Below are 6,966 nucleotides of genomic sequence, written 5' to 3' on the forward strand. Positions count from 1 at the left end.
GGCGGCCGGGGCGGGGGGCCGCGGCCGGGGGCGGCCGGGGCGGGCTGCGGCCCGGGGCTCGGGGGGGGGGTGTGTGTGTGTGTCCGAGGGCCGCGAGGGGCCGTGAGGCGATGGCGCCGCCGCCCCCGGCGCTCGCGGCCCGCCCGGGAGGGCTCATTGTTCGCCGCCCGCGGGCACCGGACTGCCGGGGCGTCCCGGGGAGCGCACCCGCGCCGTCCTCGGCCGAACCGCGGCCGGGGGCCTCGAGGGCGGCCCCGGCGGGATCGGCGAACTTACCCCCGGGCTTCCCCCGCGGGGCCGGGAGGTCCGCGCCGTGGGGGCGGGGCGCGCCGCCGGGGGCCCCGACAGCTCTCCCTCCTTTCGGGACCCGGGACCGGGGCGGGCTGGGGACCCCGCTCGGGGCCCCCACCTTTCTGGAGAGCCGCCGGCCCGCCCCGGAGTATCTGTTGCTGGCTGCGCGAGCCGCGGGCTCAGCCCCGGAGGCGGCGTTGGGGGAGGGGGCGGCTCGGCGTTTTGAACCCCGGGGAGCGTTTGCTGAAATCCTCGCTCCGCCGGCGGCTCCCCCAGCAACCCCCCCCCCCCCGTCTTCGCTGTTGGAATCATTCCCCTGCCACAGAAGTCGCCTTCCTACCCGCAGAGACACTGTCGCTAAAAATCTGTCTTGCAAACTTTGAGGTTCATTTCGATTATTTTGCCCACCAAACCAAATTGCCGGTTCACGTCCCCCCAAGTCTCCACTGTGTGCCCTTTAAGAGGCTGTCGGAAGTTTGTATGCCGTGTAACGTGTTGTGAACATGTCAGACTTTCTATGCGGTGTGTGCAAAATCTTCTGTGTGCAAGTATTTTCGTGTGTGATTATTTCTTTCGAAATAAAAAAAAAAAGGCATTGTGTCAGTGACTTAAGCTGGTCATTTAATTAAAGTACCATGAGCCATTTGCATTAAATTATTTTGATAGTTCCGAGATTATCAACTGGAGTACTTAGTGGAATCGGTAGCTAATGTTTTAAATTATTTGTAGTTGCTGAGTGTTTTAATAATTTAGATTGATGTTAGCTCTTGAGACTTTATTCATTTGTTTGTTTGCCAGCAACCCATTCAGTATAGTCCAGGCAAGCTGGCAGTCGTTCTGCTTCAGCTTCCCCTGTGATGATGATATTATAGACACTCAACACAACTGGCTTTTGTGTCTTAAATTGAAATTTGAACCTTTGATCTAAAAAGAACTCAAATGGCAGCAATATTACTCCTGGATATACCTCTTTGCCCTCTAAAGTTTCTACTCGTCACAATCAACAGTTATCTTTTATTAATGACTCGATAGTACACTTAATCTGCTATTTAGTACAATAACTGCAAAACATTGAACATTCCGATTTCTAGGGGTATCACAGCAAATACGACACTTGACTATTTTCAGGTGTGGAACAGACTCTTGACATTCATTATAGATGAAGACTAAAATGGAGACTTTAGATGTATGGTTCTAACCTAGCCTTGAGGAGTAGAGACAGGATGATCAGGAGTTGAAGGTCATCCCTGGCTACCCTAAAGGCCAGTGTGGGCTATATGAGACTGTCTCAGGCAAACATAACCAAGCAAAAGCCACACCTCTAAAAGGAGACTTTCTAAAGGATAGTTGCCTGAGTCTTGCTAGTCTTTGTGTTTGAAAAATAAGATCATGGTCCTCAAATGTGCCGCACAGAAAGCTTCATATTAGAACAAGCAATATAACATAGACACCACAGACATGCAAAATAGTGAGTCTTTAGTGAGCTTTCTTGTTTATTTTTGTTTTGTTTCTCTGTGTGGATCTTTCAAGACAGTGCCCAGGGAGAATATATAGCAAAATAGACTTAAGTCCATGTTTGGAATTTCCAGTCTGTTACTGCTCTTAGGTTTCTGATGTCAGGTCTGTATTGTTTAATCTGATTTTCTCATGATTTGTGTTCATATCATACAGTTTTTGGAATAAAGGTGATGCATGCCTAATGCGTAACATACAATCAGATATTTAGGGGCATTTTAATTTTTGTACGTTAGCAAAGAAGTATAAGTCCTTCTAGCAAGAGAAATTAGCTCACATTAAAATGCGCTCTTTGAAAATTATGGGAGTGTTTCTAGTATGACTTAACAAGAACTTCATCGTTTTGAAAGGGCTCACTGAATTCTGGAGAAATGAAACTGTATCATAGTTTAGGTGGGGTCTTGTTCTGTAGTCTAGGCTTTCCCTGATCGTGTGAAGCCCTGCTGAGATAGACAGGCGCGCGTGCCCTCGCACAACACTGTTGGGGTCTCGGGCACTCCCGGCGCTGCCTTTCCACCAGTCATGCACCCAGCCCTAGGTGGTTTACATCCTGCAAACACACAAACCTGCTACCGATTTTTAATTAGCGATGCCATTATGAAAGAGAAACACCACCAGACATCAGTTGGTTAATTCCTTGCCTTCATTGATCTGAAAATTTAGTAGTTTATAGACTGTTACCTTGTATTTGAGTAGGTGTAGTTTGAGTATAAAGGTATCTTAGCACTCAGTCCAGTTCCCAAAGGTCTAAAGGCCTTTGTTTCCAGCATTCAGGAGTGCTCAGCCTGCTGCCTGGGCCACATAGGTTCCAGGACACCTAAGGACGGGACCAGCGTGTTTGTGGATGGTGGCTTGTCACAGTGGCAGAAGGTTGGACACTTAGTTGGATGTGGTGACTCATGCCTTTCATTCCAGCACTTGGGAGGGGGAAGCAGTCTCTGAGTTCCAAGCAGTCTGGAACTACATAGTGAGACCCAATCTCAGAAAAAAAAAAAAAAAAAAAAAAGAGTTGGACACTTGGACCTGGATTCTGTGGGACCTGGATTTCATATGTGTGTGGGGCAGGGTATGGTTTGGTTAATTTCACATAGATATTTGAATTTGTCATGAGGCCCATGGTATTTAATTAGAAAACAAGCTTTACTTTGTTCGCGGTCAGGAAGAGGTAAAAATTCAAACTTTGTTCATGAGCTACGTAATGAGCCCCTGACTGGAGCTGCTAAGGTGGGTGGCCTGCAACCAGTTTTCTTCTGAGAAACTCCAAGTTGGCCATGTTCTCAGTTCTTGTTTAAAGCCCTGTGGGTGTGTGGCAGCTGAAGTGGGCTAGTATGGATGAGTCTAGTTGTGTATCCTATTGGAGCTGAGCTGCTGCCAGCAATTCCAAGAAAGATTCCTATTGCCCTCAGACATTTTGAGATTGAGTTGCTTCTACATAGCTGCATATTACTTCCATATAGCATACATATTCACTGTAATTTTAAAGTTTAGTTTGTGTATTAAATATACCAGTGGAAAGTTACTGTAAAAGTTAACTTCAGATTGAAACGTCTTGTGAAAGCATGATATCAAGTGAAGTAATAGGCAGAGTAAAAGTCTTGAGAGAACAGGAGAGTTGCTATGAGCTCTCCTGAAAGATTTCTTTTTTTTCTGTGTTGTAGAGTGGAATTGTGTAAATTTTTATTTTATCTTACTTTATTTATTTATTTATTTATTTGCTTGCTTATTTATTTTGGGACAGGGCCACAGTATGTAGTTCTGGAACTCAGAGACCCAGCTGTCTTTGCTTCCTGAATGCTGGAAATAAAGGCCTGAGCCACCATGGCCAGCTTACTGGAGTTGGATGTTTTGTTTTTGTTTTTTGAAGAAGTTAGAATTCAAAGTCAGTGTAGAAAGTGTGAAAAATCTGTGTGGAGCTGCAAGCATGGTTTGGACGTACTTCTCAGCACTGAAGAAAACCAGCTTGAAAATACCAGTCAGTTCAGGCCCGTTTTAGTGTTGGAATATATCGCTATTTCTTTCCTTGAACACTAGATGATATAGGGCATTTCTGGGCCAGTTTGAACAACAGCAAGAAACAAAGCGTTTAGCAGCCTCTTCTCATACTTAGACTGAGATGAACTCCTGCTTATCTTTGACCATGTGCTGAAGTAACGAGAGGCCATGAATATGTTTGACATATCCTGCACAGTTTAAATTTTTTTTTATTCCAAAAGTGGAATAAAAACTTGGATCACAAAAACAAAAGTTCAGTGGCTTTTATGCTTTATCTTAACAAAAAACAAATGACTGATTTCAAGTTAGCCTTTGTAAAATGGATTTATAAAATAACCTCATCTATTGAAACAGCAAGGTATCTCAGAAGAGGGCAGTTAGACTCCCGAGACTAGAAGACTGGAGAGATGGCTTAGCAGATCTCTTCCCGTTCTTCTCTTCAGTGGGCTTGGTTTGGTTCCCAGACCCACAAGGTGGCTTACAGCAGGGCGTAGCTCCAGTCCTAACAGATTTGATGCCCTCTTCTGGCTTCTGCTGGCACTGCACGCATGTGGTACACAGACATACACGTAGGCAAATCATCCTTATAGGCATTTAAAAAACAAACAACATAAAACAAAAACACTACACAAACACTGTCTAGCAAGGTACTAAGTCCCAGTAAGAAAACAAATGTCAGGGCTGGAGAGAGATGGTTCGTTCAGAGGCTACTACTCCCAGAGGTCCTGAGTTCAACCTCATGTGGCTCCCATCAACCACAAGGTGACTCAACAACCATCCATAAAGGGATCGGTCATACAGGCACGCATTCAAATAGCAAACAGTATTCATATGCATACACACACACACACATCTATCTAAATAAATCTATCTTATGAGTTCTGAGAAGAGGGTGATGGATTTTGTAGAGGTCAGTGTAGAGGATTTTAAATCAGAACCTGGCTGTTTTGGCAAGAGATCACATCCAAAGATCTAGGTCTTTGTGGTCCAGCTGGAATACAAACACACCTTTAATCTAGGAGACAGTCAAGCAGATAGGAGTTCAAGGGCAGCCTGGTATAGAGCAAGTTTCAGGTAAAGAAAAGAGCAGACATTGTGGTACACACCTTTTAATCCCAAACAGTGAAGGTAAAGTTAGTTTGTAGGAGGAGGTACCCATGTTTGCAAGTGATGTCAAATTGAGTGGCAGAGACTGTGCTGAATCAAAGACTTATATGCCGAAATCTCAGAAGAGAGAGGAAAGGGAAGCTACTTACAGGGCAATACAGAGAGGAAAAGAGACAGTAAGAGAGAACTCTAGTGAAGACTGAAGGAGCCAGGAGATTAGAGCAGACTGCTTGAGTTAGTTTGAGGCCAGGCAGAGCAATTCAGAGGCTGAGGGAAAAGCCAGATTGAATAAGTCAGCTGGGAGAGGAGTTTGAGCCAGAACAGCTGACTTGAACCAGCTAGCCTAGAGCTCAGAAAGAACAAGAAAGGGTGAGCTTATTCAGCAGTAAGTCTCAGAGGCTGAAAACGTTCTAGGCCTAGATTAGAGTGTATGGAGGCTAGAAGCTTCCAAGGCTAGGCCTAGATTAGCAGAAGGAGGCAGTAAGCCTCGGAGACAACAGTTGAACAAGGGAATAAAAGTAAGTCCTTTTACAGGTCAGCTGTTGGTTTATAGGACATGTGATGGCTGGTTCTGGAAGTCTTCAATGAAGTGAGGCCTAGAGCCAGTTACTGCCACCTCAGTTAGGGACTGACTACAGTTTGAATTTAACAGCAACTTAAAAGGCCCATTTCCTTGTCTTACTATCTTTATTAGTGAAACCTAACAGGAACTGTACTGACAGAGGAATCATTAAATATGAGTGAATAATTTTACTGTCAACCGTAGACTGTATTTTAGGAGGGTGGTGTTAGGATTGAGACAGTGAATAAAAGACCTGCACAAATGGTACATGAGAAAATACAATAATTTTAATAGGAAACCATGCTCTTATCTTCCCTTTCAAAAAACATTCATCATTTTCTGTGTGCCAGACCATTTTGCTGGGAATTAGAAATAGAAAAATACATTAAAGGGTCTGTTCAGTGTAGGTGGGCATGACAAGTAAACTACTGCACAGTGTGTTACATGCAGTAACAGATGAGGCATGTGTTCTGGGAGCCCAAAGGACATCGCAGCCAACTTGCTGGTTCTCTGCTGAGCTAAGCTTAATGACTAGTATTATTTTTATCCTATGTTCTGATCAAAGCCACCTTTATTTTCTGTATCCACCATCTCCTGTGAAAGCTGTTTTTTGTGAGCTATCTCAATTTTGTCATACATATTAACTGTTTTATGCCTTATTTATCCAAATTGTAAAATCTCGTGACCTTGTACTTTGTCTAGTGCTGTGTATATGGATGTTTGGGTAATTTCTTTTTTAGTGGATAATGGGAATAAACTGTTGCAGACATACTACCTTCTTTCAAGGTCATTCAAAAATAGTTTGAGTAGTTAGTTTTTCTGGAGGTGACAATTCACTTTAGTTAATTGAAGCAGTTATAGCACTAGCAAATGATAAAAAAGCAACTTTAGATTTCTGATTGGCTATATTTCTGAACTAGTAGTAATTATTTTTTCAGTGGCTAAAAAAAAGCCTTTCTTACCTTTTTCTGTTTTTTTTTCAACATAACAGTTTTATTGATTCCATGAGTTTCACATCATGCACCCCATGACCTTCACATTCCAGTCCTTCAGTGTCTGCCCCCTTATAACCTCTCCCTCCAAAAAATTAAAAATAAAAGAATTAAAAACTCCACTTTGTAATATATGGCACATGGTCACACTCTCCATGGCCTGCCCCTCTGCCAGAAGCCACAGTTCATTTGGAGAGAGCTACTCTTCAGCCTCCCCATCACACTTTTAATTAAGAGTTCTCTTCAGTGGCTTCCTATCTAGCCTTACCTCTTTATAATTTATGCTATTTGTAGAAGAGAAAACAAATTTCCCTTCGTTTTTGGCATATTTTACCATCAATTCTCCTTTAGTTCCTTATTGTTGTGTTGATGGCTGTTTCCTTACCTATTGTGAAATGTATGGATCCTATATAGTACTTTGTTTTGACTTTCTGCCTGTTTCCTCCACCACACACATATCATGTTGATTTGAAACTAATTGTTTACTTTTAAAAAGATGTATGTCTC

Source organism: Psammomys obesus, unplaced genomic scaffold (assembly GCF_907164565.1).
Source record: "Psammomys obesus unplaced genomic scaffold, mPsaObe1.curated_primary_1811, whole genome shotgun sequence".
In the NCBI taxonomy this organism is placed as follows: Eukaryota; Metazoa; Chordata; class Mammalia; order Rodentia; family Muridae; genus Psammomys; species Psammomys obesus.